The 23,701-nt window shown below is 36.3% G+C and overlaps 2 long non-coding RNA genes across 4 annotated transcripts; one reads left to right on the top strand and one right to left on the bottom strand.

Annotated features, from left to right (window-relative positions):
- Window positions 1-3,408: 3,408 nt before the first annotated feature.
- Window positions 3,409-8,289, bottom strand: LOC130012223 (uncharacterized). Its single transcript, XR_008787603.1, has 2 exons — window positions 8,099-8,289; window positions 3,409-3,553 (listed from the first exon to the last, which is right to left on the bottom strand). It is a non-coding gene; the product is annotated as an uncharacterized LOC130012223 (long non-coding RNA).
- LOC130012221 (uncharacterized) lies at window positions 4,314-23,656 on the top strand. 3 transcript variants are annotated; one of them, XR_008787599.1, is made up of 6 exons: window positions 4,314-4,370; window positions 4,610-4,663; window positions 4,889-4,984; window positions 19,785-19,987; window positions 20,207-20,329; window positions 21,577-23,656. It is a non-coding gene; the product is annotated as an uncharacterized LOC130012221 (long non-coding RNA). The 3 variants fall into 3 exon arrangements; XR_008787601.1 differs by lacking the exons at window positions 4,314-4,370; window positions 4,610-4,663; window positions 4,889-4,984 and adding an exon at window positions 16,651-16,743; XR_008787600.1 differs by lacking the exons at window positions 4,314-4,370; window positions 4,610-4,663; window positions 4,889-4,984 and adding an exon at window positions 19,417-19,611.
- Window positions 23,657-23,701: the final 45 nt, after the last annotated feature.

The raw sequence follows: 23,701 nt of genomic DNA, 5'->3' as shown, positions 1-23,701 counted from the left end.
CAGAATTTCCCTGAAAGTACACTGTATGGATATCCGTCTTCATTAGCCCATTTCGGGGCAGAACAGTAGGACGTTAAACTTCATTTCATTTTATTTCATTTCGAATCTTGAGAAGGATTTGTCGATCCTGATTTTCGTCTGCCAGGGACAGCGTTCGTTAAGCTGACTAGTCCTTCGGATGTAACGATAAACAGAGGTCCACCCGTGTATACATTGGCGTGCTCTTAAAAGAAATTCGATGAAATGCCCATGACCGAACAAGATTCTTCTCTTTAGTATCACACCCTTGACAACATAAAAAAGCGGGCGTGGTTCTCCCTTGTCAGTGATGCAGGACGGAGGGGCTGACAAGGAAAGCTGTCTAGTCGTTCGGATGGGACGAAAAACCGAGGTCCCGTGTACACATTGGCGTGCACGTAAAAGATCCCTTGGCAGTTGGAATTCGATATAAGAGTAGGCCGTAGTGCCGCTGTCCGGGCAAAATTTCCCTCATAGCATACTGTATGGCGTATGCCCGTCTTCATTAGCCCAGGTTAGGAGCAGAACAGTAGGACGTTAAACCCCATTTCATTTCATTTCATGTCATTTCAGAAAAAAGCGGGAGTAGTGTGTTGTGTTTTTTGTGGTTATCAGTAATATCAAGATAGGCCAAAATTGATACCGGATACTAGGCGGACATTTTTTTATATTCTTACGGTGGAAAGAGCGATTACTTCCTAATGTCAAAATAAATTATTATTTCCATAATTATGTGCTGTGGTTTATTGTTTAAAATAAACTTATTTTATTACAATTGTTGATGCGGGGGGGGGGGGGGATTTGAGAACAAACAAATAATCAGTATTTTACAATGGAGAAGGAGAAGATAGGGTTAAACGTTCACTCGAAACAAACTAGGTAATTTCGGGACTAACATATACAGTGTATTTCAATTTTTTCAATAATACGCTTGCACGTAGGGCTGGGACCGGGGGACAAGGAGATAACCCAAGAGGCTGGACAGGCGACCCTACTCCTTGTCACATACAACCATCGGCCGGTCAGACAAAAAATGAAAAAAATAATTTGGTGCAATTCGTCTAATAAAACCTTTTTCTTCTGAACATTATATGGGGCGGGGGGGGGGGGTGTATTGAACCGGTCATGCAGCGATGATGATCATGTTGTATGTGGCCGGTAGCTTTAACGGGCCACCACGCCATCACTGGAGTTTGGAATGGGCTGGTATAATAGACTTTCTGGGCCGGGTGTGCTGGGTGTGGGCCGGAATTCGGAATCCGAAAATTTCACCGGATTCACCAGACACTTTCACCGGCAAATTTACTAATTATTAAGTCCCATGCACCCTGTTTCTGGGGATACGTCAGAAACGTCTGCCGATCGTTTGTAACTCAAAAAAAAATTTCAATTTTAAGGCCTCAGCAAAATTTGATGATAGCTAGTCTGCTTGCTGAATATGAGTGCGAGACGATTTCCTGAGACTGGTGTTAAACATTCCTTAACATTTTTATTAACTCGTTATTTACAGAGATGAAATTACAGAATTGGGATGTCGGGAATGGTCTCAAATTGCGTGAAATGGCCTCCCATTTTTCAAAATTTTCCCGGGGGAGAGCACCCGGACTCCCCCATCCGGGCTCCGCGATCAGTAAAAGGGGCCGCTCCGACACGTATGGTACAGCGCGCGTGCTAACCATTCCGCCATCCAACCCCCCATAATTAAGGTAGAGAAAATTAAAAGAAGGTATAACAGCTGTTTTGATGTAACATCATTTACAGTTAAATATTACTTTAAATTGCGTTTTAGAGTTCGAATCACGCCATGGGCCCGAGAAGAACTCGTTCTCGCTTTTCAGGGTGGCCCCGGCGGAATTGACAAAGGAAATGTGCCTAATCCATCGGATAGGGTAAAAAGCGGCATTCCAGGCAAAGTTCACCATCGTATTGCACGCCTGGCGATTGAAAAGAAAAATACATTAATTAGTCTTAAATTGAGGAGACGTTAAACCCCATTCTAGTATTATATATATTGGGTGTGACTGTGATAAATACGGGGTTAAATGTACTGTCATGAACTGGCGTGGTTCCCCCGTTTTCCATTGTGCAGGACTTTGGGCCTGGCAATAGATAACACCTAGTTGTTCCGACAGTTCTTGTCTACTCAGGCGTGCAGGTATTGGAATTCCGTGTAAGAGTAAGCTGTCGCGCCGCTCTCCAAGACAAGATTATTTATATATAATTATATATCAATAGGTGATGTATTTTTATTATATATTCTCACCTGGTACAATAATTGATTGTTTTATAAACTTGGACGACATTAGTCACCCTATCTATTTTACTATAAAACTGCAACAATGCAGGATAAATGGATATGGATCATCCTGTCAAGGTTTGTAAATTTGTGTAACGAAACAGCTGACCGACAGCCGACAACTCTATACGCCTATATTACGCGTGGGTGTATATAGAAAAATTGCAAATAGAAAAAAAAGTGAGGAGTCCTTCCGTATTCGTGACTGAGACATTCTCCTATTGAACACCAAAACCAAATTTAAATAAAAGAAAGATGGTCAAATTCACGCTGATATGGATTTTAGCAAATTTCATGAAATTCGGGCAATAACTCAGCCCTGTATATAGCTTTGATACGTTTTATGTGAAATCAAGGGCTATAACTCTAAGCATGTTCATAATTATGATGTCAGTAATTAGTAATTAGTAATTCTTTCCCCAGGTGATTTTAATGTTAAATCTATGACATGCCTTGGCCTATAACATTTTTTCTAATATGCCCCGACCGGGCGTATTGAATTACCCAATAACACCCAATTAATAATACCCAATAATTCCAACTGCCAAGGCATACGTGCATGCCAATGTATACACGAGACCTCGGTTTTTCGTCCCATCCGAACGACTAGATAGCTGTCCTTGGCAGGCCCTCCGTCCTGCACCACTGACAAAGGTAAACCACATCGGAAAATCCAGATGAACCGCGACCTCCATGCTTACAAGCCAACGTCTTACTCACTTAGTAAGCTAGCACCCTTTGGCTCCCTGTTTAGAACGGAATTAGGTTAATGTCTCGATCTGCCACTTTAAGCGATTGGAATCACTTGTAAACTACAGCAAACTACTGTTCTGCTCCCACTGTGCTAACGAAAACGGGCATACGCCATACAGTGTGCTATGAGGGACACTTAGAGCGGACAGCGGCGCTGCGGCCTACTCTCAAGGAATCTTCAACGTGCACGCCACATACACGAGACTTCGGTTTTTTGTCCCATCCGAGCCATTTCGTCCCTGGTTAATTAGTATTTTGTATTATTTGATTTTTTAGGTTAATAGATGATCCAGTGCCCGCAGATGATACGTGTACAACAAAATTTACAATAAAATTCAATATAAAGTGTACAATAAAATTTCAATACATAACAATTTCATAAATATAACAAATTCAATGATTCTCTGTGGCAACAATTCCATGGCGATTCTTCCCCACACGGATATCCCGCCTGAAAAATCCTTCGTTAATGCTTTTTTGTTGTAACTGAAAAAATAAATATTTGATTGTTAATATATTTTAGTGTACAATTTACTTTGTTGTTTATTAATAAACGGGCCCGCTCTAGCGTGGAGATGTTCCGAAATGATAAAGCGAATGTGTCCCGAAAGTAAACTATGTCGTGTGGACGACTTAACCAACGTATTTGGGCACACAATTGTACTTTGTAAAAATTGTATAAAAAAAATATTGTGTTCTTGAATGTGTCCAATTTAACAGCGAATTTATTATTATTATGTAACATACTAAGAACCTAACTACATTTTTTGGGCACCAACCACCACCGCCCCCCCCCCCCCCCAGTCAAAAATTTCCCCGTACGCCTATGTGGACGACTGCACCAACGAGTGTGGACGACTTCACCAGATTTTTCGTGTGGACGACTTTGCTCGTGGACGACTTAACTGATATTCCTCTTGCCATGCCTTCGAACCTGCACCTGCTTCTTTTTTTTCTTTTGAACATACAATTATTTCGGTGGGTGCCTGGGTATTTTGTTTATACGACACAGTATGAAAGTGCCATTTAACGAAAACGAAAGATGATTAAGATGCCAAGTTATGGCAACTTAAAAGTAAATAGCACGATCTGCTCAGTCACATAATAGAGTAATTAATTTAGAAGCTTCACACAGAACGATAATTTGCCTTACACCAGAGAATTTAGTAAGGCAGAGTAGGGTGAAGCTTGGTGATTTTATTTATATTTTCTTTTCTTTTCTTTTTGTATAGAATTGATATATCAGATGGTTGGAGATGTTGTTGATATAGGGATGCATTCTGTTGGACCATATGATCCAGAGGTAGAGATACATGATATGGAAGGATTTTGTGGAATGTATATTGTTTATATGTGTAGCAGCAAAGGATTTAAAGTGCTGTAATTTAGGGCAGTGTAGAAATAAGTGACTGTAGGTTTCATTATTTTTCTTGCAGTATTGACATATATAGTCATCTACGTAAATATTTGGAGTGTGGAGAATATCTTTTGTGGGAAATGCATTGTGTATTATTTTGTGCATAAATTCTTTTTCTATTTCAGATAGTGTTGGACATTTATATAAATTATGCCAAACTTTTTCAAAATTTATATGAGGTAGGTGTTTGTTTATTTTTGGTTGTACGTTCTTACTATCAATGAGTGACCAGTACAAGTACAGACTTTTTCTTTAATCGATAGGTTGTAAGTAGACCAGTGACTAATAGTTGATTTAATCGTCATGATGAGGGGTAACCAGATTTTTTTCCATTTTATTGATCTCAAAACAAAAGCCCAGTAATTTAATTGTGTCTGTTTTAATGTTTATGTTTATATTTTCAGGAAATGAGTCATGGGATGGTTTACGAACACCAACATGGTGGATTTCGGTTTTATCTTAATTTAGTTGAGAGCTATATACGGAGCCAACATTTATACGTAAGGAATAAAGAATCGTGGACAACCTTGACGGATCGAACGATTATTTTTGATATTTTGAGAGAAGGATCCATTTACTTGAACTTTACTTTTCAAATTTTTAAACAGTATTGTAACCCAATTTACAATGTCATTTGGAAAATTCATATGTTTTAGTAGGGTTTTTATATAATTGTGTTCAATACGGTCAAAGGCTTTTTTCCTAATCAAACGATAAGATATAGGCATTAGTTTCATGTGTGTCTAAATAATTTAGGATTGAATCAATTAAATACAGGTTATCGAAGATGCTTTTATTTGGTCCGGCTCCCGTTTGTGTTTTAGAGATCAATTTGTTAATAACTGTGTTCATTCATATACTTAATATTTTTGTGATGATTTTATAGTCGACACATAACAGGCTTATTGGTCTATAGTTCTTAAATAATCGGTGGTCGCCTCTATTCTTATAGACAAACAATTTATTCTTATAATTAATTATTATTAGTTTAAACAATATTTTATTCAATAAACTGAATTGGATTGAACAACAGGCAAGGCCTATATAAGTTCTCTCCAAACATATAAAATAGTTAACTCTTATGTTTACAATACAGTGGTGACATATGTACAGACAGTGAGTAACAAACATATATACATTTTGAAGTGTAATTTTAAGTTTTAAATGTTAAAGTTTTAAAATCTCTTGCTGTCTTTTATGTATTTTTGCACTATTTCAAATATGTTGGAATTGGTATTATCTGAAAGATTATTATTATACCGGTTCTCATTGGGTTAGATAATTCACCCTGTAGATAGATGTTGTTTATTACTTCTGTCAGGTCGGTTCCTATTGTGTCAAAGAATTTGATATAGAAATCTCCTGGAATACCGTCGATGCCTGGGCTACGGTTTGATCTGAAACTTTGTAACGCCTTCAGATCTTCATCTTTAGATATGAAATGAGACAGGGAATCTCTTTCCGTGTTAGTTAGGGTATTTATGTTACTGTTTTCAATATAGGAGTTTATTAGGTTTTCGACAATGTTTTGGGTAGTATATAGTTGTTGGTAATATTGGTGAATTGTGTCTAGAATATCTTGTTCATTATCAAATACTGTATTATTTTGATTGATTAATTGTTTAATTTGCTTTTTAGCACTGTTTTTGACCTCAGCTAATTTATATATTTTAGAATATCGTAACCTTGTATTGTATTTTGTTCTATTATTTCGATTTTTGTTTGAATTTCATGCATTGAGTTAGTATTCATAGGTAGTATGGAAGTAGATCAACTTATAGTGTGATATATATTGAGACTATATTTATGTTATATATATGAATGCATATCTAGCACTATGCATATCTAGCGGTGTATTATGAATGTATGTTATATTAAAGGACGACGGATATTGTTAGTGTTGGTGACACGGGCTACTCCTAGATCTATCTTTATAATAGTATTAACATGTCACGTTTAGATTATATTTAGAGAGAAAGATAGATAGATATGGGGTTAAGTGGAGGGAAACCGCAGTTCAGGACCCGGAAAAACCCACGAGATTCGTTGACACGTATATGCGGGGAACCTACTCCATGCAGATTGACTCTATGTATATGATAGACCAGGAAAAAACCTACGAGGGTGGACAGGCTACCCTATTCTGTGTCACGTACATGCGGGGAACCGAGTCCACGCCAATTGACTCTATGATAGACGTTACTCACTGAGCCATCGCGACTCCCTTGATAATATAATACTTGACATAATACCAAGGTTAATTTACGTCCGCTTCCATTGAGTTGATACCGTACACTGTTAGAAATTTTTGTAAAATTACAGTAGTACAAGCAGTTTTTGTACATTAATTATCGGTATGTTCACCACAATGTAGTAGTTTTACCAAGTCTGGCGTATTTTAACGGAGTTTCGTGTATGTTTACAGAGTTTCGTGTCTTTTTTTACAATACACGGTGATGAAATCAAAGACACATTCAAAATCAGTAAAAATACATTCTTACATATGTAATATTTCCAAACTGAACTCAAAATAAACAATCATGCATGTAATTTTACAGATCTTACGTTTATTCACATTATTTTGTAAATTTACTTTTAGGTTAGAAATATAAATAAAATTACAGCAGTTCTCACTATAATAGTTAAAAACTAGATAATGTAATGGGAATATGCTGAAAATTTCTGTCAAATTGATCCTCTCGGAACCGAGATATTAGAGACTGGATGTTAGGCCTAGCCTCGATCATCATTACTTATTAAGTCAGTACGATAAAAAAAACATAGTCTTGATTATCTATTTTTGAATTTAATCATTAATGAGCGTTGAGCCCCAGATCGGACTCAAATCCAGTGAAAATCCAACACATAAGATGGCATCCATGAGTTGATTATGGTCTTTTCATGTTAATAAATGTCTAATTCATAGTTTATAGAACATATCAGGCCTAAAGAAAGACCTGCAATAGGCAGATTTAGCTCTTGCATAATGTATGTTTAACTTATTGGTAGTTATCGTATTCGGTAAATTTATTGTCTCTTAGCATGCAATTTTAGAGATTTTACGTTTACTCACATTATTTTGTAAACTTTCAGGTTAGAAATATAAGTAAATTTACAGCAATTAAATTTTTACCAAAAATGTTCGGAATGTTTACCAAAATGATGTATATTTACCAAGTTTCATTCTTTTTTACAATAAACTTTGATGAAACCAAAGGCACATTAAACCCCGGTAAAAATACATGCGTAATATTTCAATATTGAAATGAAAATAGCAAAGCCAGTAGGTAATTTTACAGATTTACGTTTATTCACATTATTTTGTAAATTTACTTATTGGTAAATTTACTGTCTCTTATGTAAATTTACTGTCTCTTATTTTATTTTAGTATTCAATAGCAACGAACCATTCCTAATAATTATTGTCTTATAGTATTCATTCTAATTTATTAACCATAATATGGACTATCACATTTTGTGCAATTTGGTATATTGCATGTTATATATATTTAATTTTCTTTATTTATACGATCTAAAACGTGTATTATTATTCATCGTACGTTGATCAGATTGTAAGTATGTTCATTAACGTATAAAAAAAATGTTTTGCTTACTTGTCATAGATTGTATTATCTCGTAACCAAGGTCAATTGAAGACGGTTAATTAAACCGATTGGCCAGTGTTAGCTTGACTGTCTCTAGAGGAGAGTTACAATGCCTGCAGTAGACAGTACCACAAGCTTACATCTAAAATCCTGGAACGGAAGTTAAAATCATTGTGTTTTATTTTAACATTTGTCTGTAATTTTTCATTTACTGCTTTTAGGTAAATTTACATTGGGGAATCTAAAAACAAACTTACTGTAACCGTTCATTTACTGTGTTGCGGTGAATTTACAGTTCAAAGTTAAAAAACAAACTCATGTTATTTTCCATTTACTGTTTTAAGGTAAATTTACTCACAAAGTCAAATTACAGAAACTCTGTAATATTACAGCTGAATGTTTATTTACAGTAAATTTACTGGCAACTTTTGCTGCCAGTAATTTTCATGTAAATTTACCAGATTTTTTCTAACAGTGTAGACAATAAATCAATGTCTAAGTATTCTGATAATAACATATTGATGTCAGGGAATTAAGTTCGATTCTCGAGAAGAACCTTGAGGTTTGTCAAGCCTGAGTTTCACCTGTCAGGGGTATAACGTCTATTGGGCTGACTAGTCCTTCGGATGGTTCCTACGTGTATACATTGGCGTGCACATAAAATACATTCGATGAAACGCCGCTGTCAGGGCAAAATTCTTCTCATTAGCATAACATCCCTTAATAACAGAATAAAAAGCCGGTAGTATTGTGTTGTGTTAACGAAATGTTAAATTACATTCCTATTTTATTTTGTGGTTATATGACTAAAACGTCAGTTATATCAAGATAAGCCAGAATATTTTAAAGATACTTCACCGTATACAAACCGTTCGATCAAGAAATAACAACCTCTCCCTCAGTTAAACTAGCATACAATAAGCCGTCGTGTTGGCTCCCTCAGTTAAACTAGCATACAATGAGCCGTCGGGTTGGCAGTTAGTGATACCCTGACATTTTTGTACAGTTCCTGTTTTTCGCGTAATCCAGTATTTTTCTAGTAAGATTGGGCGTCTAAGCTTTTCATATATATCATGTCATACTTTTACTGGGAATAACCACCTGATAAATATATTTGTGACAATGTATCTTTAATATCCATGTGGTTGAAGCGGATATTTAGTTGAGAGATTAATTCTCCAAATATTGCGGGAGGTTGCGTGACTGAAAGGTTAACGCATGCGCGTTGGATCATAAGGTCTGCAATGAGTCAAGTGGTGTGGTTTCGATTCCCCGCTTGTACGGGACAAGAAGTAGGGCCCATCCTCTTAATTTTGCTCCCACTTCTAAAGACCCATACGCATAAGCGAATCATTTACATAAAATTGAAAAATATGTTAATAACGAAACTCTCTCTCTCTCTCTCTCTCTCTCTCTCTCTCTTATTAAGGTCAATAATTTCTGTACATGTTAACTATTACCTACATCCTATATTATTTATATTATATGAACTATTATAGATGGCCAATTACTACTAAACCAAGCATATCATAGTATGATGTACTATTAATATTATATGAACTATAATAGATAACCAATTAATACTAAACCAAGCATATCATAGTATGATGTACTATTAATATTATATGAACTATAATAGATAACCAATTAATACTAAACCAAGCATATCATTGGTTTATAGTGGAGAATAATTAACATCAAAGTTTACTGTATTACAAGATATGATGGGAATTATTAATGTCTATAATCAGTATATTTCAAGTGAAATGAAATGAAATGGATTTTAACGTCCTACTGTTCAGCTCCGACTGGGCTAATGCAGTGTGCTATGAGATAAATTTTGTTCGGACAGAGGCTCTACGGCCTACTCTTATTTCCAATTCCAACTCTCAAGGGTTCTTTTATGTGCACGCCAATATGTACAATGGACCTCACCTTGGTGTTTCATCCCATCCAAAGGACTATACGTTGTCCTACATCACTGACAGGTTAGCGAGTTAACGTCTTACTCACTGAGCCACCGTGGCTCCCATGTGGAATGAATCAGAATTGTAACAAAGGTTAACCTAAGCTATTTTGTACAAGTGATGTAATTATTTATAATGGGTATAACGAACATCTATTCAAGTGAAATGAATCAACATTAAAACAACTGCTATCATTAGACGAGTAATATAGTATTTTATGACTAAACGAAGTATCATAACATATAATTGATTGATCAATAGTAGAGGTCTAATAATATTGTAATGATATCATTCAGGTATATAATACATGATATACTAATGGTATTGTAATTATATCAGTCAGCTATATAATACATGATATACTAATGATATTTATTTTAGCTTGTAATATATTTATTCACAGAATATAATTATACATTATAATATTTACAGTATTTTATAATTTCCACACCTTTAATTTATTTTTTTACTTATTCCCTGTTACTATATAAAACACACACAGGCAAAGTATTCGCTGTTACTATATAAGACACACACGGGCAAAGTATTCCCTGTTACTACATGTATATATGACACACAGGCAAAGTAAAATACAATAATATACAATAATTAAAACAAATATTTTTGATTATTTATAATATGTATAGTCTAATAGTTGAGTAGATATAAAAGAGTGAACAGTAAAATTATTTATAATGTGTATAGTGTAAGAGTTGAGTATGTATAAAAGAGTAAAAAGTAAAATATGATATATATAAATAAAATCATTGCCTGTATTTTGCACACCTATATACAATAGAGCGATACAGATTTTAAGTACATTTAGTGTCAATGAGAAAACCTGGTTTTAAATACTAATTATAAATTTCCATGTTTCAATTATTGCAATATTTGATGACTTTATAATTCAGAGGTGGCTGAGAATATCTTGTGAAAAGGTTTACAATAACCAATTTCCATGGTAATTTTTTGAGATGACTGGATGAGCACGACTAATATGATTTGTATAGTTTAGAAAGAGCTGCATAGTAGGGGCTTGTATCACTGACAAACATTGGGTGTTTATGTTAGGGGTTAAAAGAATATCTTGTGAAAAGGTTTACAATAGCCAATTTCAATGTTAATTTTTTGAGATGACTTGATGAGCAAGACTAAAATGATTTGTATAGTTTAGATAGTGCTGGATAATAGGGACTTGTATCACTGGTGTTTATGTTGGGGGTTAAAAGATGGGTCGAATGCTGGCAGACGGCAATTCGTCTGCTATTCTAGAGAGATATTTTCATAAACAATTTAAGTTGTCAATTATATCATCATTAAGGGTATCTAATTTAGTAACTTTAGATGTTATATTTAGGATTGAGTTTGTTTATTGTGATTTCTAAGTATGACAATTATCTTTTAGGCTTATTTCAAATCTAAAGTTATTTCTTAAACAAAGTAGATTTGTTCTATATTTGATTGAAATAGATGAATGACTTCGAAGCTCTTCGAAGGGGATCACGGTGGCTAGGTGGGTAAGACGCTGGCTCGCTAGTCTGGAGGTCGGTTTTCGATCCCTGCATTGGTAGAGAAAGTTCATCCAGATTGTCCGGTGTGGTTCTCCTTTGAGAGTGATGCAGGACAGAGGGCCTGACAAGCACAGCTGTCTAGTCATTGGCGTGCACGTAAAAGATCCCTTGACAGTTGGAATTCTATATGAAAAAAGACCGTAGTGCCGCTGTCTGGGCAATATTTTCCTCATATCACACTGTATGGCGCATGCCCGTCTTCATTAGTCAAGTTCGGATTTATGTCCACTCGAAACAAACTTGGTCATTTCGGGACTAACATATGATTCAATTTTATTTCCATAATCTCCATAAAGGGGTCTTTAGCTGTGGGAGGAACGTATCTTACGATATGATAAATGAAATGGGGTTTAACGCCCTACTGCTTCGACTGAGCAAATGAAAACGGCCATACGCCATGCAGAGTGCTATGAGGGAAATGTAACCTGGACAGCAGCGCTACGGCCTATTCTAATATCGAATTCCAACTGCCAAGGGATCTTTAAAGAGCATGCCAATTTGTACATGGGACTCGTTTTTTTCGTCCCATCCGAACGACTATACGTTGATGTCCGTGATTTGTTAAGAGCTCTATCTAATATTTATCAATGGAAAGCCTCGTGTTTACCGAGAGTCTGATAAAAAAAATAAGCTTCCTATGGACAAGGAACTGAATCACCATATCCATGAAGCTACCTCGTTATTCGTTACTCAACTTTATATTCGGGATCCCAATATGCAACTAGCCGTGACTAGAATGGATGGGTGCCAAGTATCCCCCAGTAGTATAAAACTGGGCCTTAGGGTTCTTCGAAGAGCGCCACCCCAGTTACTGGTCCAAGTTCTCATAAAAACGTCCAGTCGTTCGCAAATTCTTGAAATTTGGACTTGATGAAGAGTCCGTGCAAAAATTCAATCATGGCTTATGCCCGTCGCCATTAAATCGATTACTGCCGAAAAGAAGGGAGCTAACTGTTCTATTTAATTTTTGCATTTGAAGGAAAGTGAACTAACTATATCATAAATTTACCACCCATACAGGGTTCGATATCACATTTGTACCTGACAAAGGTTTACCTGTTCAATCTTTTGGGTTTCATCCGGAAATGAAATCGGGTTTAAAGAGACCATCCCGATTTTAACAAAGTCTCCGAAATAAAAGTCTGTGTTTGTATGCAATGTATGTACCGTGTCTCGCGATATTGAGTCGTTTGGACGTGAACGTCAAAACCGCTTATCCGGACGCGTCCTACTGTTCTGCTACAACTGGACTAATGACGACGGGCATACGCCATTTGGTGCTACGGCCTACTCTAGTATCGATCGAATTCCAACTGCCAAGGGTCTTTTACGTGCACGCCAATGAGTTCACGGGACATTGGACAACACCGGGATCAAACCCGCTACATCCATGCGAGCCAGCGTCTTTCTCACTTAGCCACTGTGGCTCCCCGGTTTTCATACGAATCTTCCGTTTCTAGTTTTCCCCCCCAAAAAATCCAAAACAAACTGGCAACTAAATTTTTGAATTAAATCAGACACATTACATGTTAGCTCTGTCTGTCTTTCTGTTGGCATTGCCAGGTTTAGATGAAGCCCCCCTCCCCACCCCCACCCTCACGACAACAGGAAGATCAAAGTGTCTGTTAAACACTATTGAGGATAGTGTCGAATGTTTAAGACTAGAGTTAAAATATTATACACCATGGCCCGATGCCCCGCCCCCCGTCCAACCTCTTGGCCCGATGACCCCCGACCCCTATCATGGCCCGATGAGCCTTCCCACCCTCCACTCACCCATATCGAGCCGATGACCCTCATATCTTGAGACCCTCGTAGGTTTCAGCCTGCCAAGCCCACATGTGAATCTAGCACTGTCTGTTTGTTAACGAGAGAGAGAGAGAGAGAGAGAGAGTATATTCCCATGCTCCTGTACACTATGTGTTGATGTGTTGATGCAATGTCGAGAGATTTACCACAATTTAATTTATATGACATTTTCAGCTCTTAAGAAACATTCCTTTCGGAGATAAAGCTCAAGTACCACACTTAACATTTAAAATAAAAAAATATAACAACTCTTCCAGATCCTAGTGTAGTAAAGACAAGTAAAACAAAATTTTGAACTATAAAAAATGAAACGAAATAGGATCTGTCTTTTAAGTGGATTGTGTGTGACACTTTCAGATATCCACCATTTTGTTTATTATCAAGTTTTCGGGAATCCAAATTATTTAAAATTGATCTATGGGTACAAATCTTAAATCAGTAAAATACACAGTGTTTAAAGCCATTGTAGACTTGTCACTCTGCTTTATGCGCCACATTTTATTGGGCATGAGCTTTGTTTCCCGGGATGTGAAATTTCTGGTGTCAGGTCAATGCCAACGTCTGATTGATTGGTTGATTGGAATTCGGGTGGAAATAACATGGGATTTCGGTTGCAAAACCAAAGGATTTTTTTTTTTCGGGTTCATCATTTCTGCCCCTCCCACTCATCCGGCTCATAAACCTACACAAAATGTCGCGTTTCGTTTTATTTTGGAATGAGTCATAAAGTAAGAGGGGACTGGTTGACTGAGGGTATAGTATAGTCTCGATTTACCGGTGGAAAAACTAAAAAAAAGTCGCGATCAAAATCTCCAGCTCAATATTTAGAAAAGAAATGAAATGAAATGGGGTTTAACGTCCTACTTTTCTTCTCCGACTGGGCTGATAAAGACGGGCATGCGCCATACAGTGTACTATGAGGGACATTTTGCAGTCTTCACGTTGTCGGGCACGTAAAAGAATCCATGGCAACTGGAATTCGAAATAAAAGTAGGCCCCTCATTGCAGTCGGTGGTGATAAGTAAGACGTGAAATTTCATTTCATTTCACTTTGTCAAGTTTCAAAAGGACACCACGGTTGTTCAGTTGGTAGGACGTTGTCTTGGTTACCTGGAGGTCTCATTATTGTTGACCGAGAAAGTTCATCGTTTTTTTCCGACGTATTTCCATCTTGTCAGTGGTACAGACAAGTGGCAACGTATAGTCGTTCTGATTGGACGACTATCCGAGGACCCGTGTACACATTGGCGGGGACCTTAAAGAAACCTTGACAATTGGAATTCGAAATAAGTGTCAACTCCGCTGTACGGGCAAAATTTCACTTATAACACACTGTTTGTCGTATATCCCCATCTTCATTATCCCAGTCGGTGCAGAACAGTAGGACGTTAAACCTTATTTCATATCATTTCACTTGTCTACCTTCAACTTCACCACCCCTGCATTGGCCGAGAACATTCATCCAGATTTTCCGGTGTGGTTTCCCCTTGTCAGTGGCGCAGGACGGGGGGAGGGGGGGGAGTGCTGACAAGGACAGCTGTCTAGTCGTTCGGATGGGACGAAAAACCGAGGTGCCGTGTACAAATTGGCGTGCACGTAAAAGATCCCCTGGCAGTTGGAATTCGATATAAGAGTAGGCTGTAGCGCCGCTGTCTGGGCACAATTTCCCTCATATCACACTGTATGAAGTATGCCCGTCTTCATTAGCTCAGTTAAGGAGCAAAACAGTAGCACGTTAAACCCCATTTCATTTCATTGTTTTTCCTGATCAAACTTGTTCAATTTGTTTTATCTGAAATAGAGAAAAAATATTTCTAAACGTTCGAAACGAAATCAAGATTAATGTCCTACTGTTCTGTTCCGACTGGGCTAATTAAAATGGGCATATGTCATACGGTGTGCTATGCAGGAAATTATGTCCGGACAGCGGCCTACTCTGATTTGGAATCAAACTGACAAGTGTTCTTTTATAGGCTCCCCCCGTCCCCATTCTGCACCAGTGACTAGGGGAAACCCTGTGGAAAATCCATGTGAACTTTCTCGGCCAGTGTAAATCGACTGGTCTTGTCCAATATCTGCTACTGCACCACACACAAGACACAGAAATCACAATTTACAACAAATGTACACAGGCCTGCCTGGAAATAACGGTTTTACGTGTACCTGACAAAATGTCTTGCACTAATGAAAGAGTATATGTACCTGACATTTTCAACTTACCGCCGGACATGTATTAATAATATCAATAAAAAAGACAAATCAGTGCCAGACAAAATGACAGGCATCAGAGGTTTAGTGTCTGACAAAGCCTGAATCAGTGCCTGATATTGTCAGTGACAGGTGCCTTATAGTCCAGGAGCTAATGACAAAATAATATGGTCATCAGTTACAAAAGGTTTGAACACCCAAATTCGTAGCAGGTGTCCGTACGAGTAAAAATCAGTTGGTCAGATCGGGCACTGGTGGGGCGTATAGCCGCAGCAGCACCTTAAAGTAGGCCTAAAATTAAGTCATAAGTTACATGGCTGAAACTTTGTAGGGACAATGGTATCCATAGTCGGAGTAAATATTTCACAAATCTAACCAAAATTTCCAGGGCTTTCCCCAAATCAGACCACACCCAATATCGCCTCGTGGGGCTAATAATATGGTCATCAGTTACATGGCTGAAACTTACCAGAAACAAAGATCCACACTTGGTAAATACAATTTTCAAAAATCTAACCAAAAATTTGGGGGCTTTCCCCAAGTCAGATCGCTCTAAAGTATGTCCGACCACACCCTAAAAATGGGGCTTTTTATATGGTCACAAGTTACATGGCTGAAACTTACTGGAAACAAAGATCCATACTTGGAAAACATATTTTTCAAAAATCTAACCAAAAATGTTGGGGCTTTCCTCAAGTCAGATGGTCCTAAAGCCCACCTGGCCACGCCCTAAAAATGTGACTTTTTATATGGTCATCAGTTAAATGGCTGCAACTTACCAGAAATATTGTTCCATGCATGGAAAATGTATTTTTCGAAAATCTAACCAATTATGTGGGGCTTTCCCCAAGTCAGAAGGGCCTTAAAATTGCAGCTCCACCCACCCCCTCTATATAAATCATCTAAACATATTTACATTTAAAATTAAAAAACAGTGTAGTTTTATGGTTTATAACTTGGATCTGGCAGTTCCCATGGTAATCATTAGAACAGTTTATCTCTGTGCCACCAACAATGAACTTTTTTATCTCATAATATAAATGAGAGAGAGACAGAGAGAGAGAGAAATGAGGTTTAACATCCACTCGACACAAACTAGGTAATTTCGGGACAAACATATATGGTTTAATTTTATGTCAATAATTCGCTTGCGCGTAGGGGTCTTTAGTAGTGGGAGGAAATCTGAGGACCCGGAGAAAACCCACGAGGTTGGCGAGCGACCCTACTCCTTGTCACGTACAACTGGGGACTCGAAACCACGCCAGTTGACTCAATGACAGACCTTATGATACAACATGCACACGTTAACTGTTCGGCCATCCAGCTCCCCTGTACAGTCCCTGGACTGTAGTGATGCAGACAACAGATTTACTCAAAATGAAAAAGATAGGTTACCAGGCAACGAAAGATACGCCCACAGCAGCTAAATCATCCGGGCAGTCACATATTTTTACTTTTTTTAGTAATGAAACAATTATAATACACTAATATCCGATTAAGAGTAACAACTCATCAATTAATTATTAGAAAATCATTAAAATTTGTTTGGTTTGAATGAAGTTCTGCCCCATGCTAACGATTAGTATACGAAACATTTAATATCATGGATTTAGCTGTTCAAGTTATCAAAATTCATTGAAAATCAATATACTTGTTCATCTCAAGACCTTAAACTGAAGCCAATCCGATGATAACTTTAGCCTCTAGAAAGTCACAAGATTTTTCAAAGTGATCAAGGGTCATAACTTTGGCAGTAATTATCAGAAATGTTGAAAATCAATAGGATTCTTCGTCTCATGACCTCAAATAATGCGCGTAAATTTGAAGTCAATCCGATATCATCTTTAGCTTCTAGAGCATCTACAAGATATTTTGAAGTGATCAAGGGCCATAACTCTGGCAATAATTATCAGAAATTGCTGAAAATCAATAGGCTTCTTTGTCTCATGACCTTAAACAATGTGTATAAATTTAATGTCAATCGGATATTTACTTTGGCCTCTAGAGCGTTCATAAGCAATTGTGGACGCCGGACCGACGAATGGGCGGACGGACGGGGTGACACAATTGAATATATGACCACATTTCAATGTAGGCGTTTAAAAAACAAACTAAGAATAAGGGGGAATATTTCCCAAAAGTTATATAAAGCCAGTACGAGTCATGATCGACTATATGCTACATGAAATATTTAGGCACATTGAAGGTATTAACGGCTCTTTATAAATCATATTTCGTTTCATGTTTTTTAATAGTACAAAATTTTGTTTTCTTTTCTTTACTACACTGGAAGAGTTGTTATGTAACAGGCGTTCTAGTTGATGTGAGAAATTAGCTAATGAAACGGTCTGTTACGGCGAGTTCTTGGCGTGATCTTCACGGAACTGTGGGTAAACCCCTAGAAAGGTTAAAGCTGATTGATTAATCAATGTCTTTCATAGGGTCAAAAGCCGTTTGTATGACACCTGACATGACCTCCCAGTACAACTGGTCAGATCTTCATGTAGTGTAAGCCGATTCCTCTGCCCCCTCTCCAAAAAATCCATACGCGCATGTGAATTATTGAAATATAATTGAACCAAGTGTTAGTCCCGAAATGAACAATTATGTGAAATTTACAAAGAGCCAAATTAAATCTAAAAGGCGTATGTAGTAGTCATTTTTGGTGTATTTAAGGAAATTCATTATTAATATTAATTATGCAAAATATATGTAAACAGGGAAGGGATTGCGGGCGAATTCTGATATTTTGAAAGTGAATTCCGGTGTTTATATGTTTTTAAAAGTAAATTCCGGTGATCATCGGTGTTTTTAAGTTATTTATTATTAATATTAATGCAAAATATATGTACAGAGGTAGGCCTTGGGGTCAAATTTTGATATTTGCAAAGTGAATTCCGGTGATTTAGTATCCGCTCAAAATCTAAACAAAACAACTCGACGCAGCCAAATGTTGACAACTGCTTTGCTTCTTTCAGTTGACGGCAAAATTCGTAATTTTCAGTTACCTGCACTAGTAACACGTTAAACTTACATATCATATTTATTTTTTTTTCTCAAAATATTTTTTTACTGTTATTTTTTTATTAACGAAATTTCCAAAAACTCTACTGCAAACCGATAAACAGAAATTGACCTTTTGAACTCTAGCAAATTCAAATTTGAAACACAGAATTTCACACGAAACGAAATTTATCTATTTTTCAGTTATTTTCAATATTAAGTCATTGTAGTTATCTAATGTTGGCCTACCATGCCCAAAAATATTCACATTTGGTTAAATGTGCCGGAAGGACATATTGCCGAAAACACTGCAACATTAAGTATATAAAATTATATTTCGTTTCGAGTAAAATTTATAGGAAGATAGGCACAAAGGGTTAAATCTAATTAATAAGGACAACTTCAAGTTTGGCAAAAGGTCACGAGATGTAAACAGGGTTAACGCTAATCTCAACCCTAACCCTTACCCTGGACCTAGCCCTAATACTTAATCTAACCCTAACCAACAATCACACGCTCTACTTATTACATCTCAGCGACATCGACGAGAATTGAGTTGACCTTAAGAATAAGATCTAGCCATGGCAAATCTAGTTTCATTTTGTTAGCACAGTTTTATTTATTTGGTCACAGACCACTAAAGATTTCCCCATTCACAATGTTAATTCTTGTATCTTAGACAGATGGAGCAAAATGTGGAAACCCCTTGATTTACTTCATTCTCAGCCAAATTATCATTGTTTGTCCATAGGCGTACGACCTGGGGGGGGGGGCGCCCCCCCCCCATTTTGGGCACCAAATGCTGGGAAAATTTGGGCACACAATTGTACTTTGTAAAAGTTGTATAAAAAATAGTGTGTTCTTCAATGTGTCCAATTTAACAGCGAATTTAAATTCAGAGTGTCTATAGTTAGGCAATTAAATAGAAATCTGAAGACTCATACCCTCTATTGTTTGGAGTACAGTAAGCCACGAGTTACAGTTACATAAACAACTGTTTTTAGTTGTGTATATTACAAGTTAATAAAATTTAGTTCTCTTTTAGTAATACTATTTATAACAGCGTAAGCATTTTTCATAAATCCCGGTTTTCTCATATTCTAGTAGTAAATTTATTTTATATTTTCTATCTATCAGGAAAATGGGTACAGAAAATCTGCAGACGCCTGCAAGAATCGCATAAAGAATATGAAGCATTCTTATAAAAAAAATAAAGGACCACAACAATAAAAGTGGGAGTGGCAAGAAAACTAGCAAGTTTTTTGACGCTATGGATAAAATATTAGGAACCAGACCCGCTACCCGTCCAACACATATTCTGGAGACAAGTATTAATTCAGGTAAGCGAACATGTTATTGTTATTATATTGTCAGGAGCAAGACTAAATCGATGCGATAGTTGGCAGGCAATATAAGCCTACAAACATGGGATCAAACTCACATATACACACAAAACAAATTAAATCAAATTTTTTTGCATAATAGCCATTGGAGAATTAGTGTTTTAAAATCAAAACTTATGGAAATTATATAATGGTATTTTTTTTAATTTTTTATAGAAACACAAGATTTGGATGATTTTGATGATGATGATAATGATGAGGAACCAACAAGAGTCAATTTGGAAAATGAAGAAAATGAGCCTACAGAAACCGTCCTCCGTAAACAGCCAGAAAAAAAAGGTTCAGTTGCTATTTATTCTAAATGGTTATCAATATTTGAAAAAGTACAACACTGGAGCTGCTTTCTGTCTAAGAACGTGGTAAACCGGTCACTAATTCCTTCTGTGATTCAATATAAATTTTAAAAAATGCTAGAATAACATCCCACTGAAAACTAGCTGTACGTATAGATGAGTGTTGTGCAGGACAAATGGTATGTTTACTGGTTATAAAGTACACGGAACATTTGATTTTGTATCCCAATCAAATTAGAAAATGAAATGAAATGGGGTTTAACGTCCTACTCTTCTGCACCTAACCTGGGCTAATTGAAGACGGGCATACGCCATACAGTGTGCTATGAGGGAAATTTTGCCCGGGCAGCAGCGCTACGGCCTACTCTTATATCGAATTCCAACTGCCAAGGGATCTTTTAAGTGCACGCCAATGTGTACACTGGACCTTGGTTTTTCGTCCCATCCGAATGACTAGGCAGCTGTCCTTGTCAGGCCCTCCGTTCTGCATCACTGACAAAGGGAAACCATGCCGGAAAATCGAGATGAACTTTCTCGGCCAATGCAGGGATCGAACACCCGACCTCCAGGCTAGCGAGCCAGCGTCTTACCCACTTAGCCACGTGATCCCCCCAATCAAATTAGAAATTATAGGTGTTCAAAAAAGTCATACCTGTGACAACGCCCTTAACTACTTTATATAGCTATTATTTACCTAAAGAATTTTGTTTATGATTTTAATACATAATAAGATCGGATTCAAAATAGTGTAGCCATGAATAGGTAAAACAAAACAGAAGAGTGACTTAATAAGGTGTATACCTATATGGAAATAAAATGCAGGACTTGAAATGTTCTCTGACAGGTCTGACAGGTAGTAAGTAGGTGGACTAAATTTACTAATGTTCAGGAAATTGACTCCAGACCACAATAGGCCTACTCATTATGATGTCACATTTATTTAATTATTCCTTTACAATATGGTTATTTTTGGTACATGCCTGACCTCCAGGGACAGAACCACGCCCAATTATTGTATAAGAACTTTAACACACCATCCACACAAGTTTTCATCTATAGCATTTTGAAGTATCTACACAGAAGTACATGTGTAACGGCACCATGGTAAATATTGTGGTTGTTTTTGGATAATTAAGAGTGACAGGTTAGTTACTGAAGGGATATTTCGAGGCCCGAATTGTCAATCATTGTTCATTTATTTAAACATTAAAGAGTTATTTTATTTACTTACAGGACCAGAAAAGAAAAAAAGAAACAGAGAGGATATAATTCAACGTGTTCTGAATGAGACAACAACCAGCTTTATAAATTATCAAAGAGAACAAGAAAGATCATATTTTGAATTCGAAGAAAAAAGAATGAGAATGGAGGCAGATTTTAGAGACTTAGAAAAGATCAGAGACGGGAGGATCGACTTAGAGCTGAGGAACAACGACGCGAGGATAGGGAAAGAGATAGGCAACATGAATTAAGATTATGGAGTTTGTTTGCCAATCAGGGATTTCAGCAGCATCAATTTTCTCAAAAACAAAATGGACATGTTCCGCAGCCACAATTTTTACAAGGAGCTAATGGACACACATATACAAATTTATAAAACCATATTATTTTCAAGACCTATCATTTTGTGCCAAAAGTTCTGCTATGTAGAGCATTTATTTTCATTGATAACAGTTAATTTTTGTTTGTAGAAATACATAGTTTTATTTATCATTCCATTGTGCCAAGGCTAGAGTTTTAATAAATTAATTTCCATGTTTTAATTATTAATATCCATATCATTTAACTTAATGTATCATGAAGCTGAATCATATTATTTTCAAGATATACCATTTTGTGCCAAAATATCTGACATGTAGCGCAATTATTGTCATTGATAACAGTTTATTTTTGTTTCTACAAATACATGAATTTTATTTGTCATTCCATTTTACCATGGCTCAAGTTTTAATAAATTTATTTCCATGTTTTAATTATTAATATCCATATCATTATCAAATGTGTCATGAAGCTGATATATGTACTTGGTTGTGAAAGTTAACTGTAGTTGTAACACGTTTTATGTGATTTCAGTTTTTATGAATTTAAATTACCAGTATGAGATTAATTGTTTCAATGGCATTTAGCAATTGAACTGGGAATACACAGGACAATCCTTGTTTATATCTAAAGCAAAGTTTTGACTTGGCTTCTTATCGTTATCAAATAATGCGAAACGGTATGAGGTGGGTGTTTTCTTCTTTGTAAGTCAATTGATAAGCCCCTAATAAGAACAAAACAGTCTGTTATGTTTTCAAAAATGGTAAATTCTCTTTTATTTAATACATTAATTGAAAGACATAAATTAAAAATTGATCAATAACTTTATAGTGTAGGCTTGTACAGTGGACTCGGAATATTCTGAATTATTAGACCAATCTGGGGACCCCCGTTAAACGATTTCTGTTGAATTAACATTGGATAATCCGGCCTTCAATCAGTGGGTGTTAACCGACAAGCAATCAATTATCGGTGAGCTTAAAGTATGTGTCAGTCTTTGTTAATAAAACCTTGATAATTTTATAATTTCTTGTAAGAGAGTGCTTGGTATTTCATTTGATTTTTTCACGTCAAATACAGCAACATTAAATATAAATTGCTGAGATGAAGAATCACTATCATTATAATATTTTGTTCATAACGACGCACAAGTGTTTTGTACGCACCCAAAGTAAAAACATAATAATTTTATATAATAAAGTTTCAAATGTACAGAAAGGTTTATCATATTTTTAAGTTCTGGGTATTCGAAGGTGCATTAAAATAATACTTTGGTATTCGAGGTACAATAATACTTGCGGTTTTGAGACAATTAAGTATTCCGTCATGGTGTATAATCCGGCATTGTATCGGTCCTGTACAATGTTGAAAGTGAAAGAGTCCACTGTATATTTTTAATTACATACACTTCTTCAGTGATGGACAACAAAGATGACAATTGGACCTCTTATTATATAATCCAACTCTGGCTTAATGAGATGCATGGATCAAAAATCAAGATGCCAAAAGGTGTCAATTTAAATTCTGTATCCAAATACCTTTAAATTAGTATGTGACTTAGAAATATGCTTGGAATATTTAAATTTGAATGTACCATAATATTACTTTTAAGAAAGAAGATATTGAAAATTTTGGAAACAAATTGAACTCCATAGCAACCATTTGGCCAGAGCTGATCACATATATAGTTATAATAGACCCACTGTGTTATAAGATTATCAGTTATTTTTCTGTTGTATGATTTTTATTATGAAAATAAACCAATTTAGTTTGACCATTTTTTAGTTTTCTGCAAACACACAAAATGAAACAATAAAAG

Source organism: Patella vulgata, chromosome 3 (assembly GCF_932274485.2).
Source record: "Patella vulgata chromosome 3, xgPatVulg1.2, whole genome shotgun sequence".
Taxonomy (NCBI): Eukaryota; Metazoa; Mollusca; class Gastropoda; family Patellidae; genus Patella; species Patella vulgata.
The sequence above is the reverse complement of the archived record's forward strand: the minus strand, read 5'-3'. Positions and strand labels throughout refer to the sequence as shown.